The sequence below is a fragment of the Tenrec ecaudatus genome, chromosome 5, assembly GCF_050624435.1.
Source record: "Tenrec ecaudatus isolate mTenEca1 chromosome 5, mTenEca1.hap1, whole genome shotgun sequence".
Lineage (NCBI taxonomy): Eukaryota > Metazoa > Chordata > Mammalia > Afrosoricida > Tenrecidae > Tenrec > Tenrec ecaudatus.
Window position 1 is genome coordinate 167,903,504 of NC_134534.1, and position 14,368 is coordinate 167,917,871.

The 14,368-nt window shown below is 40.8% G+C and overlaps 2 non-coding genes across 2 annotated transcripts; one reads left to right on the forward strand and one right to left on the reverse strand.

The window, feature by feature from the left end:
• Nucleotides 1-5,180: 5,180 nt before the first annotated feature.
• Nucleotides 5,181-5,284, reverse strand: LOC142449540 (U6 spliceosomal RNA). The gene has a single exon (XR_012784689.1). It is a non-coding gene; the product is annotated as a U6 spliceosomal RNA (small nuclear RNA).
• A 7,170-nt stretch (nt 5,285-12,454) lies between these two features.
• LOC142449559 (U7 small nuclear RNA) lies at nt 12,455-12,515 on the forward strand. Its single transcript, XR_012784706.1, has one exon. It is a non-coding gene; the product is annotated as a U7 small nuclear RNA (small nuclear RNA).
• Nucleotides 12,516-14,368: the final 1,853 nt, after the last annotated feature.

Genomic DNA, 14,368 nt, shown 5'->3' on the forward strand with positions numbered 1-14,368 from the left:
AATGTCTGGTAACTCCCTGTCAATGTACTGCTGCAACTGTTGTTGCATAATCTGAAGCAAAATTCTACGTGTGTGTACTATTAATGACATTGTTCTAGACTCTGAAAATCATTTTGGGTAACTGCGGGGAAAAAGTTGCTTGTACCTTAAGCAAAAGGGTCAGAAGGACCATCACCTTCCATTGCTCAAGGTCATGAAAACATGCTGGCTCTTCTAGGGGAGCTGATGAAGCAACTGCAGGGCCTGTCTCTCCACCTGAGACAAAATGGACACTTTGCCTCCTGTTCTCTGACAAAAGCTGCAGAAAGCAGCCATCTGCAAACTGATCAGTTACTTCATGTTCCCAGCCTCATCCTTCCCTCCTGTCTATGGATAACTTGACTGAAGTGTTAAGGCTCCTTTGTATACCCTCTCAAAGAATTGTAAATTGTCTTTTGGATGTAAACCTCTCGTGTGTTTACATCTGCCTCCCCAAAAGTTTGCCCCCAATAAAGTTTGTAACCCCGGAGTGTCTATACTGCAGGGACCCCTGCACCCTAACTTTGGCTGTCCCTTTTGTATATAAGTTCTCTCATTGCACATCATACCCTCTCGAACATGTTTGTAATGTAAGATAAGAGCTCTCCATATTACCTTACGGGTCTCTAAATGATCTTACAGGTAACCTTACATTGGAATGTGTACAAACCTGTATACTCCGGTCAGTTGGCCAGACAGCTGTCTTTCAACTCTCTCGGCATAGACTGGTGAGTGCTTCCAGTGCTTCATCATCTCGTTGAAACATTCCAGTCGGAATTCCATCAATTCTGGAGCCTTGTTTTTGGTTAAATCCTTCAGTGCAGCTTGGACTTTCACTTCAGCAGCATCCATTCTTGCTCACATGCATGCAACTTCTTGAAATGGTGGAATATCAATTCGTTCTTTTGGGGACAGTGACTGTGTGTATTCTTTCCATCTTCTTTTTTAGAATCATTTTATTGGGGGCTATTACAGGTCTTGCAACATTCCACACGTCCGTTGTATCATATTTGTACATATGTTGCCATCATCATTTTGTAAACATTTACTTTCTATTTGAGCCCTTGGTATCAGCGCCTCTTTTGTCCCTTCCTCCCCCTCTTTCCATCTTCTTTTGCTGCTTCCTGCATCACTCAATATTTTGCCCATAGATTCTTCAACATTTCATCCCAAGACAACATTTCATCCCAAGACTTGAAAAAGGTTCTCCCCGGTTCTTTGAGCTCAAGACATGCTACGCCTATTCTTCCTGTTTTGGTTCTCTAACTCTAGGTCTTTGCATATTTCATTGTAGCATTTTATTTTATCTTTGCAATATGTCCTTTGAAATTTATGTTAAGCTCTTTACTTCATGGTTTCCTCCATTTGCCTTTGCTGCTTTACAACTGAGAGCAAGTCTCAGAGTCTCTCCTGACATCCATGTTGGTCTCTTCATTCTTCCTTATTTTTTAATAAAATAATCTTTTGCTTTCTTCATATCTGATGTTCATCTCACAGCTCGAGTCTTCTATCATTCGTGTTCAGTGAGTCAAATCTGTTCTTAAGATGTTCTTGAAATTCAGGTGGGATATACTCAAAGTCATACTTTAGCTGTTGTGGACTTGTTTGAATTTTCTTTAGCTCCAACCGAACTTACATATGAGCAATGAATGGTCTGTTATGCAGTCAGTCTCTGGCCTCGATTTAGCTGCTGATATTGAGCTACTCCATCGTCTCTTTCCTAGCTGTAGTCAATTTGATTTCTGTATATTTCATTTGGAGAAGTCTGCATATACCATTTCCATCTGGGTGGCTGAAAAAAGTATTTGTAATGAAGCGGTTGATCTTGCAAAATTCTGTCGTATGATCTCCAGCTTCCCTTTTTACCACTAAGGCTGAATCTTCTAGCAACTGCTCCTTCTTCTTTGTTTCCAACTTTTGCATTTCCATTGCCAATAATTATCAGTGCACCTTGATTACCTATTTGATCAATTTCAGACTGAAGACGTTGGTAAAATTCTTCAATTTTTGCATCACTAACTTTAATGGTTGGTGCATAAATTTGAATAATTCTTGTGTTCACTGGAATTCCTTATATATGGATAGATATTACCCGAGCACAAACAGCATTGCACTTCAACATACATCATGAAATGTCTTTTTTTACAATGAGTGGGATGCCCTATTGAACCTGCCATTCATGGCACAGTACGCCATATGATTTTCTGTTTCAAAATTTCTAATACCAGTCCAGTTCAGCTCATAACTCCTAAGGCGTTGATCTGTATGCATGCTATTTCATTTTTGATGACGTCCAATCATGCTAGATTCATACATTTCAAGTTCTAATCATTAATAGACATTTGCAGCTGCTTCTTCTCGTTGTGAGTCATGCCCCATCAGCAAATAAAAGTCCTGTAGGCTTTACTCCATCCACCCCAGGATGGCCACGACGGTCAACTCTACTTCTAGGAGGCAGCTCTTCCTCAGTCATATTTTGAGGGCCTTCCAACCTGAGAGGCTCATCTTCTGGCACCACTTCTGACAATGTTCTTCTGTTGTTCATAAGGTTTTCAGTGGCTAATTTCCCCTAAGAGGACACCCCATTCCTTCTTCATAGTCTGTTCTTAGTCTGGAAACACTGCTGAAATATGTTCATTTTGGGTAGAGCTACTGATATTTGAAATACCCACTTCAACCCAGTGCCGCAAGGTGTGAATGCATTATCCCGGCGTGGAGTAGGGAACCAGTGGAGAGGTCTGGGAGGCTGGCCCCAGCGCCAAAAATTAAGTGGATTCCTGCCCCTCCCCCGAAAAGAATTTGTTTCAAAGGACGACATTGAAATACCATGGACATAGCTTCCAGCCTGAGCAACACACAAGCCACCACAGCACAGCAAAACGACAGACAAGGGATGGTGAGCAATGCAGTAAGTTGCTGAAATTCCGTGCATATTGTATTAAATACCTTAGTGCAAATGTGTTCATGAAGGGGGATTTTTTTTCTAACTACCTTTAAGTAAAATAAGTTGGGCCATCAGTTCTGAGTCGGTTCTAATTGATTTCATTTTCTTAATGGTCATGCGTTTCTACTTCTTTGCATGCATAGTGTGGTATTTGGATGATTTTGTCAACTTGGATTTATATGAAAGTATAGGGGTAGAATCCAACCTGTCAATCAAGTCACAGCCTGATGATATATCCTTGGGGGTGTGGCCTTCTTATAAGGAAGACACTGGAACGTCTCCCTCTCTCTGTGCTCCTTTGCCTTGCTGCTGGCTAGGATTCTGCCTTCCTCCAGGGTCCGTGGGGGACACCCAACCTTATATGCAGTTGGTGCCCTGCCATGTTTCCACTGACTTTGGATCCAAAGGACTCTGGACCCACCAGCTTATGATCTTCTTGCTTCCTGCCTCAGCTCGTTGCCGCTACGTGAGTCTGAAGAGGGTCGCAGTTTGCATCAGATTTATAGACTTGAAAGTTGAGCTGGGCTGGGAAGCCTTCTTGATATAAAAGTACTTCTTGATAGGAAGTTATTAAAAAAAAACATTTTATTAGGGGCTCATATGACTCATCACATTCCATACATATGCATACATCAAATCAATTGTATAAAGCACATCTGTACATTCTTTTCCCTAATCATTTCCTTTTTTTTTTAACATTTTATTTGGGGCTCAAACAACTCTTAGCACAATCCATACATATACATACATCAATTGTATAAAGCACATCCGTACATTCTTTGCCCTAATCATTTTCAAAGCATTTGCTCTCCACTTAAGCCCTTTGCATCAGGTCCTCTTTTTTTCCCCTCCCTCTTCTCTCCCCCCTCCCAAATGAGCCCTTGATAATTTATAGATTGTTATTTTGTCATATCTTTCCCTATCCGGAGTCTCCCTTCACCCCCTTCTCTGCCATCCATCTCCCAGGGAGGAGGTCACATGTGGATCCTTGTAATCAGTTCCCCCTTTCCAACCCACTCACCCTCCACTCTCCCAGCATCACCCCTCACACCCTTGGTCCTGAAGGTATCATCCACCCTGGAGTCCCTGTGCCTCCAGCTCTCATATGCACCAGTGTACAACCTCTGCCCTATCCAGTCCTGCAAGGTAGAATTCGGATCATGGTAGTTGAGGGGAGGAAGTATCCAGGATCTGGGGGAAAGCTGTGTTCTTCATCAGTAGTACATCGCACCCTGACTGACCCATCTCCTCTCATAAACCCCTCTGTGAGGGGATCTCCAGTGGCCGACAAATGGGCCTTGGGTCTCCAGTCTGCACTTCCCCCTTCATTCACTATGGTATACATATATATGTATATATATACATATATACACACACATATACACATACACACATATATACATATATATATTCTTTTTTAAATTTTGCATGATGCCTTATACCTGGTCCCTTTGGCACCTCGTGATTGCACAGGCTGGTGTGCTTCTTCCATGTGGGCTTTATTGCTTCTGAGCTAGATGGCCGCTTGTTCACCTTCAAGCCTTTAAGACCCCAGACGCTATCTCTTTTGATAGCTGGGCACCATCAGCAGAAAGCTCTTTTTCATACACACGTGTGTGCTGCTGGATTTGTTTCTCCGTGTCTGCCCTAACGCACCTAGTAATCTTTTACTGGATGCAAGACATCGTGAATTTTGTCTAGCTAGGTGCTACACCACTATGAGCAGGAATTGGGAACAGGTTTCGTCTAATTTAAGAGGCTTAAGGGACACGGTGGTTAAGCCCTTGGCTGCTATATGAAAGGTGCAAATCTCCTAGCGGCTCCACAAGAGAAAGATGTGGCCACCTCTTCTGTGTTGGAAACCCTGTGGGACAATTCCAGTCGGACCTAGACTCGGAATCAACTCCACAGCAACAAGTGTTGTTTGATTTTCTTTCAGTGTTGGTGATTATTTGTATTTCCATAGATAGCCATGAGCTTTGTTTGGCAGTCAGCTAAGTTGCTAGGGAAGAATTTGATCATTTCAGGCCTTGTTTTTCGCATTTAACAGGGCCAGTGGAGCATGTAGCCTACTGACGTATGATCATTCTGAGATCTGTTGCTCTGTGGTTTTCCAGGTGCCTGATGGGAAGAAAAACAAACTCCAGGAGCATAAGGAACTATTCCCTCTAATTCTAACAATTCAGCCCCAATTTAGGTAACTTTCTTTCTTTCTTTCCTTCTGATGAGTCCCTTCATGAATGTTCATGTCATCCTTGCTCTGGGACAGTGCTAATTTCTGTATGGTTCCAATGTTAGTAGATATGCTGCCACAGTGAGCAGATATAGGTATTTTCTGTGGAAACTTCTGAAGAGTCCTCTGCACGTCTTCAGAATTCTCCTGTGTACTATTCTGTATCCAGGTTTTCACTCCTGTAGTTCGAAGTGGCAATTTTAACAAGGCAGTAAGCTAGACCCACCTAATTTGTTTATCTTTTAAGGTTCACTATCTTTCACTGTTTGATATTCAGTATCTTCAATATTATTATTTCTTATATTTCAGACAGGTTTGTTATTACTTCATGCAGGAGGGTATTAACAATCTGCTACGCCGTCTTGTTGGAAGCAGAATTAGGAGACATGGTATTTTTAAACCTTCTGATCCTCCATTCACTGAGTAACATAGTAGAGCTTAAATTTTATGTACTAGGTGTGCAGAAGGCTACAGTTTACAATGTGAGCCCTAAATTTATTTCAAATCTCCACAGAGGTTGAGCCTCCATTCAGTTCTTTTTGGTCTTTGGACAGCATGGTAAAATCTTTGCCCTCAGGCAGAATATATTTGCTTCTACCTTGCTGGAAGGTGGCGATTTAGCCCTCAGGAACTTGCCTGGATGTGTCCTGGATGAAAATTGGGGTATTAAGCTCACATAGTCATGAGCCATCTGCCATCAAATGTTGTTGGAGGGCCATGTACCAGCATTGTAAGCTTCTCTAATTGTTATTTTTAAATCGTTATAATAAGTATTGCAAGCATAGACCCTTTCCCACTTCTTCAGTCCTGTTTCAACTGTGATGAATTGATCGGCAGCCAATTATAATTTTGTGACAGTGTCCTTAGTTTATGATGGGTTCTATCTCAGTAGCCACACAGCTGTGGCTGAGGATGGCCTCAGACTGATGGTCTCCTTTATCTAAACCTTCCGTTTTGTCTTTGTCTTGTTTTTGTCCTGTTTAAGACTTAATCATTGGGTCTCTATAAAATATATTTGAATATGAGCTGTCTTTTTCCCTACACCATTATTGCATGGTTGTCTTTCCTAATGGGGTTTCTAGGGGAGAGGGGTTGTTGAGGCCAGAAAAGTGGTGTTTTTCCTCACCCCATTCCATGGCTTAGTACTTGGGAGTCCATGGTTAAGTACTTTTGGATTTTGGAAACTGTGTTATGGGATTTTCCAAGACTCTTATTAAGTCTTGTGTGGGTTTTCATCTGTGAACTGTTAAAGTTTTCTCTGTGTTCCAGCAAAAGTTATCCCCAGGCAAGGAGAAATACTTCTGATAATCTCTTACAGGAAAAAAAATATCAGGTAAACTTGTAAGAACCTAAAATTATATTCTAGGATTTCTTTTCCCTTATCAGAATGCTGATTTGGAGTTTATGCTTTAAACGGAACATACTACAATTTATTTGGGATTTTAGTGATCGCTTTGAGAAAATGTGTATCCATGTGTGTTGTTTTTCTTTCTCCTGAAAAATGTGTTTAATATTATGTATTTGGTTGAGTAGACTTTTGTTTATTCATTCTACTTGCAAACACTTTATCTGCTTTCTTGCAGGCAGTTTGATCGGACTCTCCAGTGGTGTATTCCCAGGTTTTAGTGACCCAGGAAAAATCTGGATAGTAGGGCTATGTTTGGGCATTTATATTTTTAAGGGGCACTGACTCATTGAGTTTATTATGTGCACACTGGTGAGGGGGTACTACAGGAATATCAATCTTCTGACACAAAATGCTGAGAAACTCAACATACCATGTCACTGTTATTAAGTGTTACTATCTGCCTTTGTGTGTGTGTGTGTGTGTGGGTGTGGGTGTTTTGGGTGCAATTACCAGATCTTGAAATAAATTTGCAGAGAAAACAGGCAGCAGTTCCTGGCCTGGTTTGAAGCAAATGTTTATCAGGCTAGACATCTACTCATGCAGTACATGCTGGCATGTGATTGCCAAGAATTCTTTAGAAAATCAGTAGCCACATTGGAAGAAAATTTTGGGTAATATTAAGATAGGTTAACCTAACTGAAATAACTGGACGTGATATAGCTACTTGTGTGTGTTGCTTTGTTTTACATTGTGTGGTTCTAAGAATGTTACACTTATTAATCATTGTAACATAGACCAGCAAAAGAGAAACAGGGCAATGACCTTGAAAGCCCATTGGTTGGCTTCAGAGTGGCAGTGAGGGTATGCTTCTTACCCAAGATGGCAGCTGTTTTGATGAAATCTGCCTGTGAGTCACCCAGGAAGGTGGATGAGATTCTATCTTGAGGACTTCTTTTTAACCTAACAACCCTTCTAGCAGGGGGCCTTCATTCCCTCTATGAGGTCACCCTGAACCTCAGCTGAAAAACAACGTGCTTCTTGTGACTCTTAACTAGGCAGTCCATTTGAAGAGTGCACTGTAGAAAAATTAATTGTTTATTCTGTATAACAAGGTCTTCTAAAGCAAAAGCGTTTATGAAAATATTTTTTCTCCCAAGTGGTATTATTAAATTAAATAATATTATTTTAAAGGTATTCTGATTTGTTTTTTATGACATGTATGTGCTTATAAATGAAATTTTTAGAATTATAAATTATTAGATTAATTCATTTTGAGATATTTCAAATTTTATAACATCCTTGATATCAAAATCTTTACAAATAAGAATAGTAAATATACTTTGGTGCATACACACAATGGAATACTCACTTCGTTGAGTTGAGTCTGACTTATAGTGACCCTAAAGGACAGGGTAGAACTGCCCTTATAGAGGTTTGAGGCTTTCAACCTTTACAGGAGCAGAAAGCCTCATCTCTCTCCAAGGAGCTGCTGCTGATCTTGCAATTGACAGCCAAACGCATAACCCACTATGCCACTAGGACTTTTTCAATGGAATACTATACAATGTTAAACAAACATGATGAATCTGAGAAACCTCTCAACACATGCATGAATTTAGAAAACATTATGTTGAATTGGTCTTATTTCTTTATATGAACTGAAATTGTTTGTTGTCTCTGAGATATTGTGGTGTTGTTGTATTTGTGTTTAATTGATCATTGTATGTCACCATCTGACTCCTGATGAGTGTGACAGAGAGTGTGAGTGTGTGAGCAGTTTTCTGTTAGTTGTTAAGATAGCCCAGGTGAAGGTTCAGTTGGCCACTCAAGATCATTGATGTACGTGGCACAGGAGCAATTTGTGGCCCTCACACAGAAGACGGGGGTAGCAGGAAGTATAGGTGTGGCTCTGCCATGTGGCCAAGGTAACTTTCTGGCTCCAGCCATTGGTGTGGCACTACTTTCAGGCCACCGTCCCAATCAAATGCTGCTTGCTAAAGTACCAAATGGTTGTGCTATGTTAGACCAGCTTACAATTCACCCATTCTATCTGTCTCCTCTCTAGCCACATTTGTTCAGCTTCTTTCCTAGTCCAGAATTCAGCCCACTTCTCTATCTTTCCTTCTGAAACTTAGGCTTCCAAAATTATCATCATTTCTGTTTCATTTCACCAGGGCCTTGTGTCTTTGTTGTAGAGGATTTAGAGAGCATGTCTGTCTACTCTACCTTCTTGCCAGAAGCCCTGTTTTAGCCTTTTTACAAACTAATGTCCTATATAATATTTATCCTTCTGTGACTGACTTATTTCGTGAAGCATAATGTCTTCCGCCCCATTTATATTGTAATGTGTCTCAAGACTTCAGCTCTCCTAGTTGCTAATTATAAGACCATTGTATACATGTAACATATTTGGTTTGTCCATTCACCTCCTGGTGGTCTCGGAATCAGCTTCAAGGCCCCTCCGGGTCATGTAGACATTTGGTTCCTTCTTATAGAATCCAAGATCTGGCCCATCTCAGGATGGAAGGAGGGATGAGTGAAAGAGAAGATCACAAGCCCAGATAGGATTCCTTCGTGAATGGGATTAGACAGGCTAGCCCAATGATTAGATTCCGGTGTGTTACTGATGTTGTTAGGTGCCCTCGAGTTGGTTCTGTCTCTTAACAACCTCTGCAGAACAGAAGAAAATATTGCATGATCTTATTTTTTAATCCACTGTTGCCACCACTGTCTCCATCTATCTCATTGAGGGTCTTCATTTTTGCTGTGTCAAGCACGGTATCATTCTCCAGGGACTGTTCCCTTCAGACAACATGCCCAAAGTACTTCAGATAACATCTTGCCATCCTCACTTCTAAGGAGCATTTTGGCTGCATTCCTTCCAAGACAGGTTTGTTGATTCTCCTGGCAGTCCGTACCAAACCAGATCAAACCAAACTCACTGCCATCGAGTAAATGCCAACTCATAGCAACCCTTGAGGCTGGCAGTTCATGGTATCTTTAACAGTCTTCATTAACACCCTAATTCAAATGAATCAACTCTTCTTTGATCCTCATATCCGTTGCCCAGCTCTTGCATCAGATGAGGTGATTGGAAATGCCATGACTTCAGTAAGTTGTACCTTATCCCTCCAAGTGACGTCTTGCTTCCTGTCTAGGAAAATGCAAATAAACACTAGAAAGCTTCGGATTGGACAGATCTTGTTCGGTGCTTGCTACTTAATTAGCAGTGGCTTGAATACATCCGGCTTTACTCAAACCCACCGATTCCAATTCATCGTGACATTATCGGAGAGATTCTGAGACTGTAAATCTTTATAGGAGCAGATAGCTTCATCTTTCTCCTGCAGGGCAGCTGTTGAGTTTGAACACCAATCTTGCAGTTAGTCAGTGCTTACCCCATTAAACCACTAAGGCCGCATTAAAACCGAAGTCCAGAGCCACTGTCATAGAGTAGATTCTGAGTCATGATGAACCTCCAGGACAGGGCAAGAACGGCCCCTTTGGAGTTCTGAGATAATAAATCTTTAGGGGAGCAGAAACCTCATCTTTCTCCCTTGCAATGGCTGATCCTTTCTAACTGCTGCCCTTGCAGTTAGCAGTCCAATACACAACCTATCAGGCCACCCAGGCGTCTTCAGTTCCCATCAAATATATATTGGTGATCTGTGAATGGGCAGTGAGCCAATCGAACTTCTGCATTCACTTAAAATTATCTTATTAAGTCTCTTGGGGTAGAAGGGCAGATATTCGGGTGGAAAAAATACAACAATACCACTACCCATAACAGGTTCACTATCTGCCAGACACTGTTGTAAGTATGTTATGTATGCGAGAGCACTTAATCCTCACAAGGCCCCTATGAGGAAAGTACTACTAGTATCTCTTAAAGGTTAAAGAACTGAGATCGAAAGAGGTTAAGTGCGGCCAAGGAGTTTGGCTGGAATTCTCAGAGGAAGACAGAGGGGCTTATAAGACAGAAGAAGGAAACCAGAAACATACCAAACCCCAAGGTGATGAAGAAAGACAGGGGTTGCTATCTGCAGTTATACGTTTTCTTATATAATCATATGTAATAAAGTTATATATAAATACAATATAAATTGATTTGTGTAAAATTAAAACAAATTAATATATAATAAATAACCATAGATAATATAGTTGCAATACAACTATATTTAAACTTTAAACAAAGAAGATATATGCATTTTCCTCTATTATTTAAATAGAACTTGCAAATAAGGGTTTTCCAAGTGAAACAGCCACTTGGAAAGTGGTAGCTTGCACGTTGCTGTGATGTTGGAAACTGCCGCAGGTATTTTAAGTACCAGCAGGATAATCTATCGTGAACAAGTTTCAGGTGTACTTCCAGACTAAGAACAACTACAAAGAAGGATTAGACCTTCTATTTCTGAGGGATTACTAACTAACTAACTAACTAACTAACTAACTAACTAACTAACTAACTAACTAACTAACTCACTGCCATCAAATTGATTCTGACTTGCAGTGACCTGTAAGGCAGGGTAGAAATACCCCTGTGGGTTTCAGAGATTGTAACTCTTTATGGGAGTAGAAAGACTCATCTTACTTGGGATTAGCTACTGAGAACCCTCATGAATGATGTTAGATGAACCCTTCAATTGGAAGGCACTCAGACTACCTTAATGATGTGGATGGAGCACAGCTCTCAGGATCTTTGTTTGCTGCTTGAACACTACTCAAAATGGGAAGAAATAGCTGCAAAGATGCATTAATAATCGGAACCTGGAATATACAAAGTATGAATCTAGGTGTGATAATTCAATGTTGGTCAATTTAGCTGGCCCAGTATTCTCAGTGGATTAGCAGTTAAGGCTAAGGCATCTCCCATGAAGTGACCTAAAATACTGTTATCAAGGAATCTGCGATGAATAGTCAATCAATTAGAACAGCGGTTCCCAACCTGTGGGTTGAGACCACTTTAGGGGTCGAATGACCCTTTCACTGGGGTCGCCCAATTCATAACAGTAGCAAAATCACAGATATGAAGTAGCAACAAAAATAATTTTATGGTTGGGGGGGTCACACAACATGAGGAACTGTATGAAAGGGTCACGGCATGAGGAAGGTTGAGAACGACTGAATTAAAGAAGATTAGGGCAGAATGCAACTCTCAACTCAGGTCACAAGCCTGATACAATTGAAAGGAAGTTTCCTCAGGAGTGTGTCCTATTTTCTATATAAGTGGATGCTGTGGGAAAAAAATTGCTTGTTTGTTTTTTGCTGGACCTGGATCCTGCATCTGGCTCATTAGCTTCTGGTGCTTTGAACTTGAGCCAAGGTGTGTCACATTGCCTGCCCCTCCAGGAAGTCATCATCAACCTGCATATGTCCTGCCAACCTTCAATTCATTCTGTCACAAGCCTGACTGCTGCCCTTGTATTCATCTATCTCTAGTATGTGGTCTTCCGGCCAATCGTGGGTTCATGAGCCCCCAAAGCTACTCAAGTCAAGAGAGGCCTCCAGTTTAACATCAGACCCATTTATTGGAGCTGTCCTGAACTTCCTTTTGCTCCCTTCTACAACTGGGTGGGGGATTTTTTTTTTATACACACACATGGACATCACTGTGTTTGCTTCTCTAGGGAACCAGCCTAAGACACTAGAAATAATAGAAACCGTCAAAAATGAAACAGAACTAATAGAGAATAATATCCTAGGTATTAGTGAGTTCAAAGGGACTGGGGTTGGCTGTTCTGATTCCAGGCTACTGTGTTGGGAAAAACATATCCAAAAGTAATAGCACTGTACTCATCATTTAAAAATGTTTTTCAAGATCTATGTACAAGTGTAATGCTGTCTGTAATAGGGTAATATACATAAATCTAAGGAAGACCAGTGAATGAAACTATTATTAAAATGTACTCACCAGTGTTACAGCTCTTTTAGAATCTGTCTAGCAAGTTTTCTGTTTTTTCCGGAAAACCCCTAAAAAAGAAATGTACTCACTAAGCACAAAAGCTAATGGTGAAGAAACTGAAATCAACATTTTCAGTCTTAAATTAATCAAACATGCCATTAAGGTGCAGAGATAATCATTGTTGATTGGCAGGTGAAAATTGGAAACAAAAAGGAAGAAACAGTAGTTGGAAAATATGGCCCCAGAAATTGATGGAATATCAATTGAAATATTTTGGCTAGCTAATGAAGCACTTACTCATCTCTGCCAAGAAATTTGGAAGACAGCTACTTGGCCAATTGACTGGCAAAGATCCATATTTGTGACCATTCCAAAGTAAGATGAGTAAACAATGTGAAAGTTATCCAACGATATCATTAATATCACATGCAGTACAATTTTGCTGAAAGTAATTAAAGACCATTGCAGCAGTATATCAACAAAGATCTGCAAAAATCTCAAGCCAAATTCAGAAGAGGAATATCATTGCTGATATCAGAGAGACCTGGGTTGAGTATCAGAAAGATGTTTACTTGTGTTTTATTAACCATTTAAAGGCATTCAACTCTATGGATCATAACGAACTGTGGATTACATTGGAAAGAATGGATATTCCAGAATACCACATTGTGCCCATGTGGAATCTATACTTGGACCAAAGGGCAGTTGTTTGAACAGAAAAAGGGAATGCTGATGGTTTAAAATCAGGAAAGGTTTGTATTGGGGTTGTATCCTTTCACTATACTTATTCAATCTGTATGCTGATCAAATAATTCTCAAAACTTGAATATATGAAGCAAAACATAGCTTCAAGACTTGAAAAAGGCTCATTAACATCCTGTGATATGCAGATGACACACTTGTGATATGCAGATGATCAAGGATGGACTCAAAGCAAAGAAGACCAAAATCCTCACAACTTGGCCAATAATTAGCATCATGGAAAGTGCAGAAAAATGGAAGGTGTCAAGGATTTCATCTGGCTTGGATCTACAATCAATGCTCATGGAAACAGCAATCAAGAAGTCAAAAGTCAGGGGGTAGAGCAGCCCTCTGGCCCATGTCTGGCCTGCAGGTCTCTGAGTGATTGCTCACACCAAGCAGCAGCACATTGTGCCCCAGCAGAAGGCAACTTTGCAGCAAGCGCATGCACTTCATAACTCAAGACTCCACATTTGGGAATCTTAATTCTTCCAGTCTTAACTTGCCTTGACAGAAGTTATAGAAATGCTTGTCATCTTGAACGCCAAAGCTGCTATCATCCAGTGCTTCCGAGCTATGACTTTCAGAATTTTGGTCAACTATCATATGTTTTGCCTTTTTAAGAGAAGGGTCTAAGTGAGCAAAAGTACAACAGAGGGTTGCCAGGGCAGGAGAACACAGGAAGCAGTAACCTTTAAGGAGGTGACTGTGCTGCCCTGGACTTGATAGCCCTTTTGAAATGCAGTTTGCTTTTAACCCTAAATCAGACTTAGAACTGAAAAGCCACATAGGCTCGCCCCTACTCTCGGCTGGACACGACTGTGTCAGGCCCACAACAGACTGTTGAAAATCATGTATGTGGGGGTACCCGCCAAGAAAACTGGACTTATGCTGGTCGGAGCAGAGCTTTTGTGGTACACATTTTTCCTGCTAGGTGAGTATCTAGCAACTCTTTCTGAGTTAGTGCACCCAGTGATGTCACCTGAAATTTTTTGTAAAAGCAGTTTCACTTGAACCTTGTTTTTCCGTTATGGCCAACTTAAGAGAACAGTGTTAGCTGTGAAATTTTGTTTCCAGCTTGGTAAAACTGCCTCATAAACTGTTGTGATGTTGAACACAGATTACAAGGGCAGCCCTATAGGAAAAACTCAAGTCTATGGAATGGTTTTCTCATTTTTAAAA